Source organism: Carya illinoinensis, chromosome 7 (assembly GCF_018687715.1).
Source record: "Carya illinoinensis cultivar Pawnee chromosome 7, C.illinoinensisPawnee_v1, whole genome shotgun sequence".
NCBI lineage: Eukaryota > Viridiplantae > Streptophyta > Magnoliopsida > Fagales > Juglandaceae > Carya > Carya illinoinensis.
The window spans coordinates 20504176-20518505 of NC_056758.1; positions in this window are offsets into that span (position 1 = coordinate 20504176).

The window sequence follows — 14330 nt, forward strand, 5'->3', positions numbered from 1 at the left end:
GTCCTTATGCAGGAAGGACGGGTTGTAGCCTATGCATCTCGTCAGCTAAAGGACCATGAGAAGAATTATCCGACGCACGATCTAGAATTGGCTGCGATTGTTTTTGCTCTCAAGATTTGGCGGCACTTCTTGTATGGGGAAGCTTGTGAGGTATTTACTGATCACAAGAGCTTGAAGCATTTGTTTTCCCAGAAAAATCTGAATATGAGGCAGAGGCGATGGCTAGAGCTAATCAGTGACTATCAGTGTGAGATCAAGTACCATCTGGGGAAGGCTAATATAGTTGCTGATGCTTTGAGCCGAAAGTCGCACTTAGAAGATGAAGCCGAGCCGTCAGAATTGGATTCGTTGCTTTGTGGGATGAGAAGGCTCCTTATAGAGAGTTCGCATCAAGGAGAGATTTTATCTTCAGTTCTTGATATTCAGGTAACTGATTTTGAAGAATTGAAGACTCTCCAAAGGAAGGATCCGAAGCTGCTGAACATTAGGAAAAGAGTCAGAAAATCTCGACGGCCGTTGCATTATAGCATGGATAACGATGGAATACTTCAGTTCCGAGATCGCAGAGTGGTCCCTAAGAACTCAGAATTTAAAGAACGGATCATGGCGGAAGCTCATGCGGCCCCTTATTCAGTTCATCCCGACAACACAAAGATGTATCGGGACTTGAAGAAAAATTACTGGTGGGATGGAATGAAGAAGGATATTGCCTTATACGTTGAGAAATGCCACACATGCCGTCAAGTGAAGGCCGAGCATTAAAGGCCTACAGGTATACTCCAACCCCTCCCTATTCCTGAGTGGAAATGGGATGACATCACGATGGACCTTGTAGTGGGTTTGCCGAGAATGCCTAGTGGGAAAAATTCTGTTTGGGTGATTGTTGACCGGTTAACGAAGAGTGCTCATTTTCTGCCTGTTAATAATACCGACTCTTTGGGTAAGTTGACCCGCTTGTATGTCAAGGAGATAGTGCGGCTGCACGGCATACCAAAGAGTATAGTGTCAGATCGAGACCCAAGGTTTACCACACAGTTCTGGAAGAGTTTGCAGGCAGCTTTGGGTACTAAGTTGAAGTTCAGTACTGCATATCACCCTCAGACAAACGGCCAGTCAGAGCACACCATTCAGACCCTTGAAGACATGTTGCGAGCATGTGTCATGGAATTTCAAGGGAGTTGGGAAAACCATTTGCCGCTCATCGAGTTTGCATATAATAACAGCTTCCATGCGACCATTCAGATGGCTCCCTATGAAGCTCTTTATGGGAGGAATTGCAGGTCGCCCTTGTGTTGGGATGAAGTCGGGAAGAGTAGGATAATTGGACCCGAAATAATTCAAGAAATGCAAAGCCAAGTCCGAATCATCAGAGATAAAATGGCGGCAGCTCAGAGTCGCTAGAAAAGCTACGCTGATACCAGGAGGAGAGAGTTGTCTTTTGAAGTTGGTGATTGGGTTTATCTCAAAGTCTCTCCCATGAGAGGTGTTAAGCGTTTTGGTAAGAAGAGGAAGTTGGATCCGAGGTATGTCAGCCCTTTTCAGATGCTGGAGAAGTTAGGGTCCGTCGCCTATAGAGTTGCTTTGGCAGGATATTTTGGGGATATTCATGATGTCTTCCATGTATCATCCCTGAAGAAGAGCTTTGGACAGCAAGAGCCACGCTTCGTCGACCCAGCGGGTATTCAGTTGCAACCGGATCTCACTTATGAAGTTGTTCCGTCGCAGATCATGGATTGGAAGGAGCAACAGTTGAGGTCCAAGACGATACCTTTGGTTAAGGTGGCTTGGGGAGATCCGTTAGCTCAAGACTTGTCTTGGGAGCGAGTAGCGGACCTGAGGGAGCAGTACCCATACTTGTTTGAATAATGAAGGTATGTATCTTAATCTTGGCCACAGTTGGTTTATGTGCTTTTATGTGGCTTGCTTAAGTTGGTGGTTGATCTTGCAAATTTCGAGGACGAAATTTGTTTTTAAGGGGGGGAGGATGTGATGACCCGCTTTCGCTTGTATTTTCCCTGAAATGGTTGTTTTTATTTTAATTAATATATTAGTTTATTTCTTTTTATTTATTGCGTTCTAAAATTGGTTTTTAATTTAATTGATGTTGTGTTTTATTTCTTTTAGTTGTTTACGGTTTTTAATCTCACTGCGGCGGTTTAGTTTTTGTTTTCTCGGAATGAGGACTAGACCTCATCTTCTTTCCCTACACCTCTTTTCCTTTTTTCCTTTTTTCCTTTTTCTTTTTCCTTTTTCTCTTTTTTCTTCTTTCTTTTTCTTTCTTTTTCTCTTTTTTTCTTTCTTTTCTTTTTTTTCTTCCCCTTCCCGCGTCGACCCTCGTCCCTCTCTCTCTCCTCCTCTCTCACGCCGGAGCGCTTCTGCCCTCGACCCGCCGCCGTGCGGCCACAGTGCTGCTCACCGGCCCCACCGTTCGACTCCCCTCCCTCTGGCGCGCCTCCCCACCAATTCCCACCCCCATCCGGCCGGCTGTTTGGCCGGAAAACCCCTTTAAAGCCTGCACGGGTTTTGCTCCGATCCGCAGCCGTCGCTCCACCTCCGGCCACCATTTCTTCACCACTTCATCACCGGTCCCTTGCCGTCCTAACCCACCTATTTTTGGCCTCCAACGACCACCGGAACAGCTCCCACGAGCTAGCTTTCCTTTTTGGGAAATCCGGCCTCTCTCCGGCGTTTTCGCCTCCACCGACGGCCAACCACCACTTCCAATAGCTTCACAATCATCCCTAGACCATTCCCTATCAATCCCAAGCTTTGGTTTGTCCCCGTTCAAAAGTGGGTATTTCACAACCCACGGCCATAGTGAATTTTCACTGTAACGGTGATTTTTCTCCGCCGTTTGCAACGCTGAGTGTTTTCTAAAATTACCGTATAGCACTGTAAGTATTTTACAAACCCTATTTTCAGATATAAAAATATATTGCTCATTCAATTATTTTATCTGTTGGTTGGCTGATTCCGGACTGAGTCCGAGGAGTTCGGGGGTCGGATGGATGGAGGACGGAGTTGCCTGTTTTATTGAATTATGTTGGTTGATTATTTTGTGCATTGATATTGCATTTACATGGTGCATGCACGTGCGTTTTTGTTTATTTGTGAAAAGCCTGTTATTTGGTGTAAGTGGACTTACGGGTGCGTGTGTATCACGACCCCAAGCCGGGATGGGGTATTATCTTGGTGGAGTTCCTCTGGTCACTCGGGAGCAGAATAAACTGAGTGATGTCCCCTGGGTCGTCGCTGGGCGACGACGGGAGCGGGGGCTAGGGGTTGCTTGGCTACGAATGCGTCGGGCACGGAACCGGGCATCGCCCTACGCACCGACTCCTTGGCCCTTCGCTGGTGAGGGCTAGAGGATGCTTGGCTACGAACACGCGGGGCGTGGAACTGGGCATCGCTCGTTAGGTGTCACATGCATAGTGGTACTCTGCGGTGTGGCACTGGAGCCAAGGTGTGCGGATGACCCCTAGGGGAGGTCATGGTGCATACGGATAAAATGGTTTTTGGTTTGAGACGGTTATCGAGGCCAAATGTGACTTTTGACGTGGTTTTTGGAAAAGATGTGTTTTTTAGCCAAATGGAATTTTTGGCGTGTGTGGAAAAATCATGTTTTATGGGATTTGTGCATCGGGCATGCTTCATGCATTTTGTTTGAGTTCTATGTCTTTTTATCTAGTAGTGTTTGGGTTTTACTTACCTGCAGTACCATTTTTTGGTTCCGTAGCTTTTGGTGCAGGTTTTGAGGATGAGGAGGAGGAGGTTGAGCCCGAGAATGCGGCTCTGCCGGGTTGCTGATGTTATTCTTTGTTTTTGGTTTAAAGCTATTTTAGTGTTTTGTAATATTTTATGTATGTTTTGAACAGCTTGTATTACGTTAAGAAAAATTCTGGTACTTAGTTATATGACTTTCGTTATCCGCTGCGTGTTTCTTCGTGCACATATGTTGCCTTTGCACACACTTGGCACCCATCGTTAGGGTGGTGACCCGGGTTGTCACCATCCGGACGTCTCGATTTCCCCGTGTTCGTGCGTGGGGATTTGGGGGCATCAAAAATCTCCTGAATCTCAATGTGATGTTTTTTCTTTTGGCCAGCTGCCAATCTCTTAGGATAGGGAACCACAGGTTGGTACCCCTACTAGTTTTAGCCCCTCCACTCACAGGCTTCTTCGACTCTAGTCTCACTTCCTCTGGTTCTTTCTCAACTTCATCAGTCTCTGTTACATCTTCAGGTTTAGAACCAACTACCTATTTGTCCATGGTCATCTCAGGTTGGGGAACTTCCTTCCCACTTCTCAGAGTAAGAATGGCCTTCGCTATCTCTATAACGTCCCCCAAGACATTATGCACTTACTGTTGTTGTTGCCTGTATACTTGAGGATTAAGCTGAGGATGTGCTGGAAATTTCCCCTTCTCTAGAGTGCTCAAGGTCATGCTCATCTTATTAATGATGTCTTGTGTAACAGCCCGCTAAAAATTCAATTGTGAAGTTTCTATTGGCTTTAGGAACCTTGTGAAGACCTCATAAGTTTTCACGAATCTATTAATCATATAGGTTTTAGTTTAACCACATAGTTAGTGTTATCACTCACTATGGTATCAAAAGTGTGTTTTTAATTATTGGAGATAGTTAGAAGTGTCAGAATGTGTGGTTTGTGCCATTAGACTTGGTGGATTATTTAAGGTCTTATAATGCAATAACTCTTTTTCATATTTTTAGATGAAACGCTTGTTCGAAATTTTGATTTTATTTTTAGGGTCACTTTGGGGCTGATTATTGATAAACGATTGTCACTGTAGTTTCAAAATCACAGTGTGGAATGTCTAAATTAAGTTAGAAAAGTTTTAATTGGACACATGGAAATATTTTAGCCACCTCACTCTTCCAAGTCTACACTCCACCTTTAGAAAATATCTTGAGCTGATTTTTGTGGATATTATTGGGTAAAAATATCTTGAGCTGATTTTTATGAATATTATTAGGTAAGAAAGGCAAACACTCAACCCTCACTTCAGCCTCATCCTCTTCCATATCTTGTGCATAAATATCTCCAGCCCACTTCCCACGAAATCATCTTCCTTTACACCTTTCATTGAAAGAACACCAAACACTCTCTCGGCCAGCTTTTAAGTGTTCTTTTGCACGCCCATTTCAAAGCTTTTTTAAGTGTTTTATCATAAAATTTGTTTCTTTTTTAGTCTAGTTTACGTGGATAGCTTATTTGTTCCATTTAAAGATCATTTGGTCGGTCAAATATTGTTTAAACTCTAGAAAGGTCATTCTGGGAGATAAACTGGAGAATATGTTGTATTTTAGAGTTTTTGACCAAGCTAATGGATAGATCTTGATCTGAAATTTTTATGAAGTATTGTTAACCTGTGTATATGATTATTTTTTTGAGGATTTGTTGCATGATTAAAGGTTTTGATGAACGATTTTCTTAGATCTAGAAACTTAGAAACTGGAAGAGGAAAAATAGTTTCTGTTTTGAGAAAGTTTAAATCTTGGGTAGTTTAAACCTACTCCAATGGCTTTGATAATTTTATTGGAGGATCCTAAGCCTCTCAGATACATGTTAGAATATTATTTTAAAGATATTTTATGTTAGTTTCAAAGATATGAAATATTATGGAAACAGATGTTCGGATAGGCCAAAGTGTGGATGTTCTTGGCTCAATTTATGTTTTGGTTAATGTTTAACAATGTGATCTTGAATTAGAAGCTTATATATATTTTAGGACATATTTTTAAATCATGTGATGGTTTGGTTTAAAGATCACGTCTTTATAAGTTATAGATCAAAAGGTTGATCAAAACAAGTTAGAAACAAAAGTCAATGGAAATAGCATATGGGAATTTCGGCCCTATGGAGTTTTAATAATTGTGATTAGTTTTATATTTTTCTAAATTGATATTTGAATTTAGGATAAAATTTACATAAGGCATGTAAATTTTGGTGACTTTTGGAGTTAGCATGCAAAACCCTTAAGTTAGGGGTAAAATGGTCATTTTCTCACATGTAGAGAGTAAAATGAAAATTTTACTCTTAAGTTAGTATTTTTTCATATTTCAAATTATTAGTGATTTAGTTCTAACTTTTAGAATCTCTAATTACACTTCCTCGTGATCGCGCTTGAGCTTTCATAAGAAAAGCGGAGATCGAGGTAAGTGAACTTTTAACTTACTAGCAGTTTACTGTGTATGTATGCTGAGTAAAGGAACTACATTATATGTATGTGTGTTATCATATATGTCATGCCATGTCAAGTTATCACATATTTGTCTGTTACACAGAATTTAGTCTGTCATGAGTTATTCATCTGTTACACAAGATATTTTGTCATGTATTGCTATACATTACAATTACGTCATGTTAAGTATGCCATCTACTACATGTATGTCAAGTCATGTAATATTCACTGTTGCAAGTATGTCATGTTAAATATGTTGTCTATTACATGTTATGCCATGTTACGAAACGTTTCTATCTCAAGTACGTCATGTCTTTCAAGTTACGTTCAAGTTTGTTATGTCTAGGATACTCGTGATGAAATCATTATGATTGTCCAAACATCTCCTTTTGTAATTCACTCGAGGTACTTTTGGCGAAATCATTTTGATTGTCAGAATTCAGTTCAAGTTCAGTTATGCGGATACTCCTAGCGTAATCATTCTGATTGTTAGGATATCTTATTTAAAATACTCGTGATGGAATCATTCTGATTGTCTAAGTATCTCTGATGGAATATGTTGGGCGTAATCATTCTGATTGTTCACTATTCCTGACAAAACGACTGGCAGAATCATTTTGATTATCAGAATTTAAGTTCAAGTTCATGTTAAGTAAATAAGTCAAATCAAGTTTATGATAAATTAAGTTTCAGATCAAGTTCAAGTTCATATCAAGAAGTTGAGTTACATTTAGTTTTGTGGAGTCCATAACAACTGTGGCACATGAAGTATGGGGTCACAGCAATTGTGATGCATACACTATGTGAGACATAGCAATTGTGACACGTAGAATACATGAGGCCACAACAACTGTGGAGTATGTATTTAAGTAGTTAAAGAATAAGTTTCAGATCACGTTCATGTTAAGTCAAATTTCAGAGCAAGTTCATGTTAAGTCAAATTTCAGAGCAAGTTCATGTTAAGTCAAGTTTCAGATCAAGTTCATGTCAAGTCAAGTCCAGTTCACGTTTCAATTTAAGTTATGTCAGTTATGCTATGTTGTACGTCAAGTTATGCTTTAATTACTTATGATATTGATTATGCATTCATGCTTTTACTATCATGCATGCATCATTAGCCTATGTGGAGGTTTATTGTTAACTTACTGAGATTTGTAATCAAATTTCACTGTGGTAGTCCCAACTACCATTTTTCCCGAATGGTAGATCTTGTTACAGGACCTGAAGGAGAATCGGGAACTGACCAACTAGACACAGTTGATTGAGCGACGGTGAGACGTCAATGTTAAAGTAGTAGTTAACTTAAATTACTACTTGTACGATGGAGTTGCATCTCGAGTACCTTTTTGGATCATAGCCATTTTGGACTAGTGTTGCGATCTTAATTGTTCAATGGGTCTTTATGTATAAAGTATGTTTTAAGCATTTGAGATATTTTCAGTTTGGTGCATAGTATTGCTAAAGAAAAAAATTTATCCGCTGCGAATATTGCATAATGTTAGATGCACGTTGGGAACATTGCATCTTATATGTAATGAACAGGGGCAGGTAACCTTGTGTTGCATGTCTCGATGCTTCAAATGTCCGTTCGATCCCAAGCATAATTTGGGGGCATCACCGGGTGGTATCAGAGTAATACATCTTTGGGTTATAAATCCACATGTCCTTAGGAAATACACCAAACATTTGGCTTGAAATTTTAGTCGTCATTAGGCTTGAATTTCTTAAGGTATAAAAGGTAGTATGTGGTTGTAATACGTGTACTTGTGTGTTTCAGGAAAGGACACATGACTCGCGGTAGAATACCTTGAAACCCTGAGGGAGATTTCAATTAGGAGAATCAAAATCCCCGGATGGATGGCGGATCAGCTGAAGTTGTACGTATGGATCAAGTGGATAAAAACTTGTTCTCCTTCTTTCGAGCCCATTTTGAGTGTTGAGCTGTTGCTAGTTTCATCCTAATTGGATTGCATCAATGCTTGCATTGCTTCCTTGATCTTTTTGGCTCTTCATCTTATAATTGATCCTTAAGACTTGGTCCACCTGGCTCTGATACCAAATTATGTGAACCCGCGGAATTGGAATCTCATGAACCCACAATCAATATGAAAACTCACCCAAGAAAGCCAATATCAAGTCAATGGATGGAGAATCTAAATCAGTTGAGAACTCGTTTCAAGAACCTAGAATATATTAAAATCTAGACCCGTTGAAGAACCCATCTCAAGAACTTAGATTACAAAGGTTGTGATTTACCTTTTATAAGTTCAAACGTTCAATGAAGAACAAGAGGAGATAAATTCAACCACAATTAATAAAATTCATCAATTTTCATAAACTTTCAAAATTGTTTAAAATGGGGCAACAAAGACTATTTAAACCAAAACCTCACAAAAACATAGGGAAAAAAAGCCCCATCTTCCAAAAATACCCATGAGTGAATAGTGCCCACGGCTACAGTGCTGCACTACAGTAACCCTTGAAACCTCAGTTTAACAAAATAATTAATTTCCCAACATGTCCTTAAGTCCTTCTCATTATAAACCCAATTATTCTAAAATAATAAAATAAGTCATTTAAATGAATTAACTTAATTGAATGCCTTCAAATCATGTTTCTCAATTGCTCTCTTTCATAGCTTGTATCAAATTGATCAAATATGGTTCTCCTTCCTTCAAGCTCATCTTAAGTGTTGGGCTTTTGATAGCTTCATCCCAAGTGGATTGCACCAATCCTTGCATTGCTTCTTTGATCTTCTTGGCTCTTGATCTTGTAATTGGCCTATCTGGAACTTGCAACGAATCTTTAAGACTAGATCCATCTTGGTGCCCATCATTCCCCCCCCTCTCCTCAAAAGGATTCAATCTCAAATCTCCACCTGCATCAAAGGGAAAAAAATCAGTAACATTGAAAATAGTATACACATGATACTTACCCGGAAGATCCACTAGATATGATGTATCATTAATTTTCTCAAGAATTTGGAAAGGCCTATCCAAGCTACTCCTGTCATCAACAAGCGAAAGCATCAAAGTTAAAAGAGTAAGTGGACTAAAACCATAAACAACTTCAATAGGTGAATAAGAAATAGTAGTATGCATGGTCCTATTATATGCAAACTCTAATAATGACAAATGATACTCTCATAAACGTTCATGCAACAATTCAAAAAATAAAAAATGGTACTCCAACAAATGTTTATGAAACACATCTAAAGTCTTCTTTATACCAAAATGACAACTCCAATTATATGCGACCTCAATGAATGGCAAACTATACTCCCAAAAGTGTTCATGCAATATGCCTAAACTCATCTTTACACCAAAGTGACCATTCCAACATGAAACACTTCTACGGCCCTCTTTACACCAAAGTGTCTCATCAAAGCACCTCCATGTGCTCTACGCACAAGCAACTCAAGCATAAGACTAGTAGGCTCACAAAATCTATTCTCTTCAAACAAATACCAATCTAGTCTATAGAACTGACCAAATGATGCTTTCTCACGTACTCCATACATACTAGCCAAGCTATCATCATTAGCATGCAACTTCTTTTTATATTCAAATCTCAATAAATTTTTATCTAAAATAAAGATAAGGTCATACCTTCTTGCTAATGCATCAACCACAAAATTTTCCTTACCATGTATTTGATTACATTAGGAAAAGTTTCAATACATTCCTCCCACTTGGCATGCATCCTAGTCAACGTACCTTGTCCTTTCAAGTGTATCAAGGACTTATATTTGGTATGTAGGACAAATTCTTTTGGCCAAAGGTAATGTTGCCAATTCTCCAATCCTGTCACAAAATCAATTTGATGCTTTATTCCTCTAATAAGTGACAATCCACTAAGAACATTGCTAGGCAACACGACCTTATATCATTGCAACAAAGTGCAAACAACACTAGGCAAAGATTCGTTAAATTCGTTAGCATTAAAATTCACCTTAGCATAAAAACTAACTTCTCTCTTTGTCTTTTTCTCACTTTCTTCACTATCGCTTTTCTTTTCACACTCATTTTTCTTTTCACTCTCTTTTCATCTTTCACCCTCTTTTTCAACATCTTTTTTTGAACTCCCGGCCTCACAATTGTTTCTCAACTTATACTCTATTTTTCTTGAGGTTTCAGACTCACCCTCATCTTTTTTCTCTCTCCCCTCTTTGGTCGCACTATTTCTTTCTTCCTCAATCTCACTCATATCCTATGTTTTTCACTCAACCTTACTTTTACTTTCTCCTTTTTGATCAATCTCACTTTCCCTCTTTCTTTTTTGATCAACCTAACTTTCACTCTTTATTTTTCGCTCACTTTCACTTCTCAGCTTCAACTGATCAGCATGGACTTGTGTTGGAGTTAAAGGAGAAAATTTGATTGTTTCTCCATCCTTTTCAAAACTGCACATGTTCCTGAACCCATCATAGATCACTTTCCTATCACACTGGCACAACCTCCCTAACAAAATATGGCTAGCATGCATAGGAACTACATCACACAGCACCTCATCCCTGTACTTCCCAATTGAAAAAGAAACTAACACTTGCTTATTTACCTTAACTTTCCCGCAATCATTCAACCACTACAACTTCTATGGTCTAAGGTGTTTCAAGGTAGGTAAATTCAATTTCTCAACTAAAATAGTGCTAGCCACATTAGTACAACTTCCTGCATCAGTGATCATACTACATACCTTGTTGTTGATGTGGCATCTAGTATGGAAAATATTCTCTCTCTGCTGCTCTTTATCATCTATTTTAATTTTGGTATTGAGAGCACGCCTGGAAACAAGAGACATACCATACGTTTCATACTCATACATATTCTCAATACTAGGATCATGTCCCCTCCAATCTCTCTCACCTTGTAGATTTTTAATCACTACATCTCGTTGATACATCCTATCCCTAACTTCTCCCATCTCCAAATTCAACCATTCAAACTTTTGTTGTATGGACTGCAACACAAAGAATGAGTTATCTACCATCCCCTTTAGTGATGAGTCATTTTTATGAGACATCATATGCGCTGCACAGAAAGAATGTTAGTGGTAAAAACCTCGCACACTCCATTCCATGTTTACACTCGAATAATGATACTGCACTCGTGTGTCACTCTTAATTGGCCTTTTCTCGATAATAATCTCACACTCTCTTGCCTTTTAGCTCAAGAGTTTCCCACTCAAGTTCTTTAAGAACTAATTGAACTCAATCAAGACAATACAATCTTGTTTTATTCCAACTAGTAATTAGGTCCAAGAAACAAGAACAAGAGAAACACAGAAAAAATAAAATGACACGAGACTCAAAGAATTGATATGAGGGAAAGAGTAATTACAAGACAAGATACCAACTATAATGATATGTATTCCAACCCCTTTGATTATAAGGCTCAAGCCAAAAAATAAATAAATAAATTTTCTTTTTTTTTTTCAATTTTTTTTTTCTAATTTTCTTTTCCTTTCTTTTCTTTTGTTTTTTTTTTTCATTTCCATTCTTTTCCTTTCTTCTCTCAACAATTCAATCAGAAATAGTAATATTCATTTGTGTAAATCAAACAATTGAATTCATACACATAAAAATTGACAAGGAAATAGAAGGGAAACAATGAAACCCTAGAAATTTTAAACCCTAGATGGTGCAAATTCTGGTAGCCCTCAAACAAGAAATTTAGCAACCATATGATGATGACCATGAAACCAAAATGATAGAGTAATTTGGAAACCCATGGAAAAACGAATTACCGCATTTTTTTTTTGCAACCCTAGAATAATGAAGCCCTAGAATTAAAGATGCAATAAATAAAAGATCGAATTAGATCTTATTGGAAACCTGGCTCTGATACCAAATTATGTGAAGCCGCGAAATTGAAATCTCATGAACCCACAATCAATTTGAAAACTCACCCAAGAAAACCAATATCAAGTTAATGGATGGAGAATCTAGACCCGTTGAGAACTCATTTCAAGAACCTAGTATTTATTCACATTTCAAGAACTTACTATTTCTTATTCACATTTTGAAGTTGTTCATGGCTTTAATCCACTTATTCCTTTTGATTTAATGCATTTATCTGTTGATAACAAGAGTGGATCTTCTAGGTAATTACCATATTTCTGCTACCTTTCAATGTTTTTGATTTTTTCCCCCTTTGATCCAGGTGGAGAGTCAAGGTCGAATCCTTTTGAGGAGAAGGGGGAATGATGGGCCCCAAGGCAGGCCAAGTCTTAAAGATCAATTACAATATCAAGATCTAAGAAGATCAAGGAAGCAATGCAAAGATTGGTGTAATTCACTTGGAATAAAGCTAGCAAGAGCCGAACACTCATGATGGGCTTGAAGGAAGGAGAACCAGTTTTAATCAATTTGATACAGGCTCTGGAAGAGAGCAACAGAGCAACATAATTTGAAGGCATTTAATTTAGTTAATTCATTTAATAGAGTTATTTTATTAGTTTAGAATAATTGGGTTTATAATGAGAATGACTTAAGGGCATGTTGGAAACGTAATTATTTTGTTGAACTAGGGTTTCAAGGGTTATTGTAGCCGAGTTACTATAGTGCAGCATTATAGTTACATGCATGATTGAGTTGAAATATTGCATATTTTAGCTATTTAAAACCAATGTATTTTAAATTCATCATGACATTATTATTGGTTTTAAATGAAAAAATGGTTAATAAGAATAAATACAAGTTGTGATTTAAATTGATTAATAGCATGAATTTATGCTTAATTTTATAACTTGAGATTTAATTGGATAATGTTTTGCATATTTTATCTTATTTAGAAAGCTTGGTATGAGATAAATTTTGTGTGTGATCCATATGTTAAACTTTTTGAATAGACTGGAAGTCATTAACGCATGCATGACTCAAAACAATGAATTTTGGCTTGTAGGTCCTATACACATGGCATGGAAAGATATATTGAATTGTTGACCACCTCTAGATTGAAGAGTGCCGTATGCACTTCATCCCACCAACTCGACCCAAGTCACTCTCATCAATCATCCACCACCTCTTCCGTTCACACTCAAATAAATCCACCAACTCCTTTCCAACCCACGGAAAAATACTTCTTTTGTCTTCCAAGTGGTTGCATATCACATGAATTTAATCCACTCACATGGCAACAACCTCACATGGCAACAACTTGGCAAGTTGGAAGAATGAGCTGAAATGTGATCCCATAGAAGAAATAAAAAGGTGCCGTGCATTACTTGACTTGTGGAGTTGGTGGTGATTATTAATGAAGAGCTGAGAATTGGAGGAATGAGTTTGCAACTTGGGGCAGCTATTTATATATATATATACATATTGCTGGATGAAGAAAAGAAAGGAGAGATGTCGTGATTGAAGGGGAGTGAAGAGTGAAAATCGGTGCATGAAAGAAATTCTGGGAAGTAAAGGGAGGTGTCGGTTGGTTGCCAATGCTGAAGTTGGTTTGAATTTTCTGGAGGTGTGAATGCAAGAGGCAGCTAGTGAAGTGTGAATACAAGAGACAGCTAGTGAAACATGAAGACATGTGGGGCTGGAAGAGAAAAATAAAAATAAAAGAAAAAGGTGCTTGGTTTGAATTGAGAAACCAATTGAATAAGATGAGAGAGGAGAAATCGGTGGAAATTCAGTAAAGCTTGACATGTATAAAGAATGAAGAAACATGTGTGGAGAAAAGAGTTGAAATTAAGGAAGAGGTAGCCGAAATGAAGGAAGATAGAGAGCTACATGTAAAGTAGTCAACAATTAAACACCACCGAAAAAGGAAAATGGAAAGCATGAAAAGAAAGACACATGCAAGCTTGGTCAATGTTTACGGCAATGAGAAGAGAATATAGAGAAACATGTGCAGTCGGTGAGTGCATGATGTGCTGGAATGAAAGTGTGTTGTGTTGGAATTGAGTGAAGAATAAATCGGTGCTTGATTGAATACATGAGAGATGAAGCGGCGTGATTGAAGCTTTCCACCCAATTGGACATCATTGAAGTCGGTGGATTGGCTCTTTAAATAAGGGGTGCAGTCTGAATGAGAGAGGAGAACTTTGTGCTTTGTTATGTTCTTTGTTATGTTCTTTAAATAATTGGCTCTTTCTTGTGTTCGGCAACTTGTTTTTTTCCTTTTGGCTT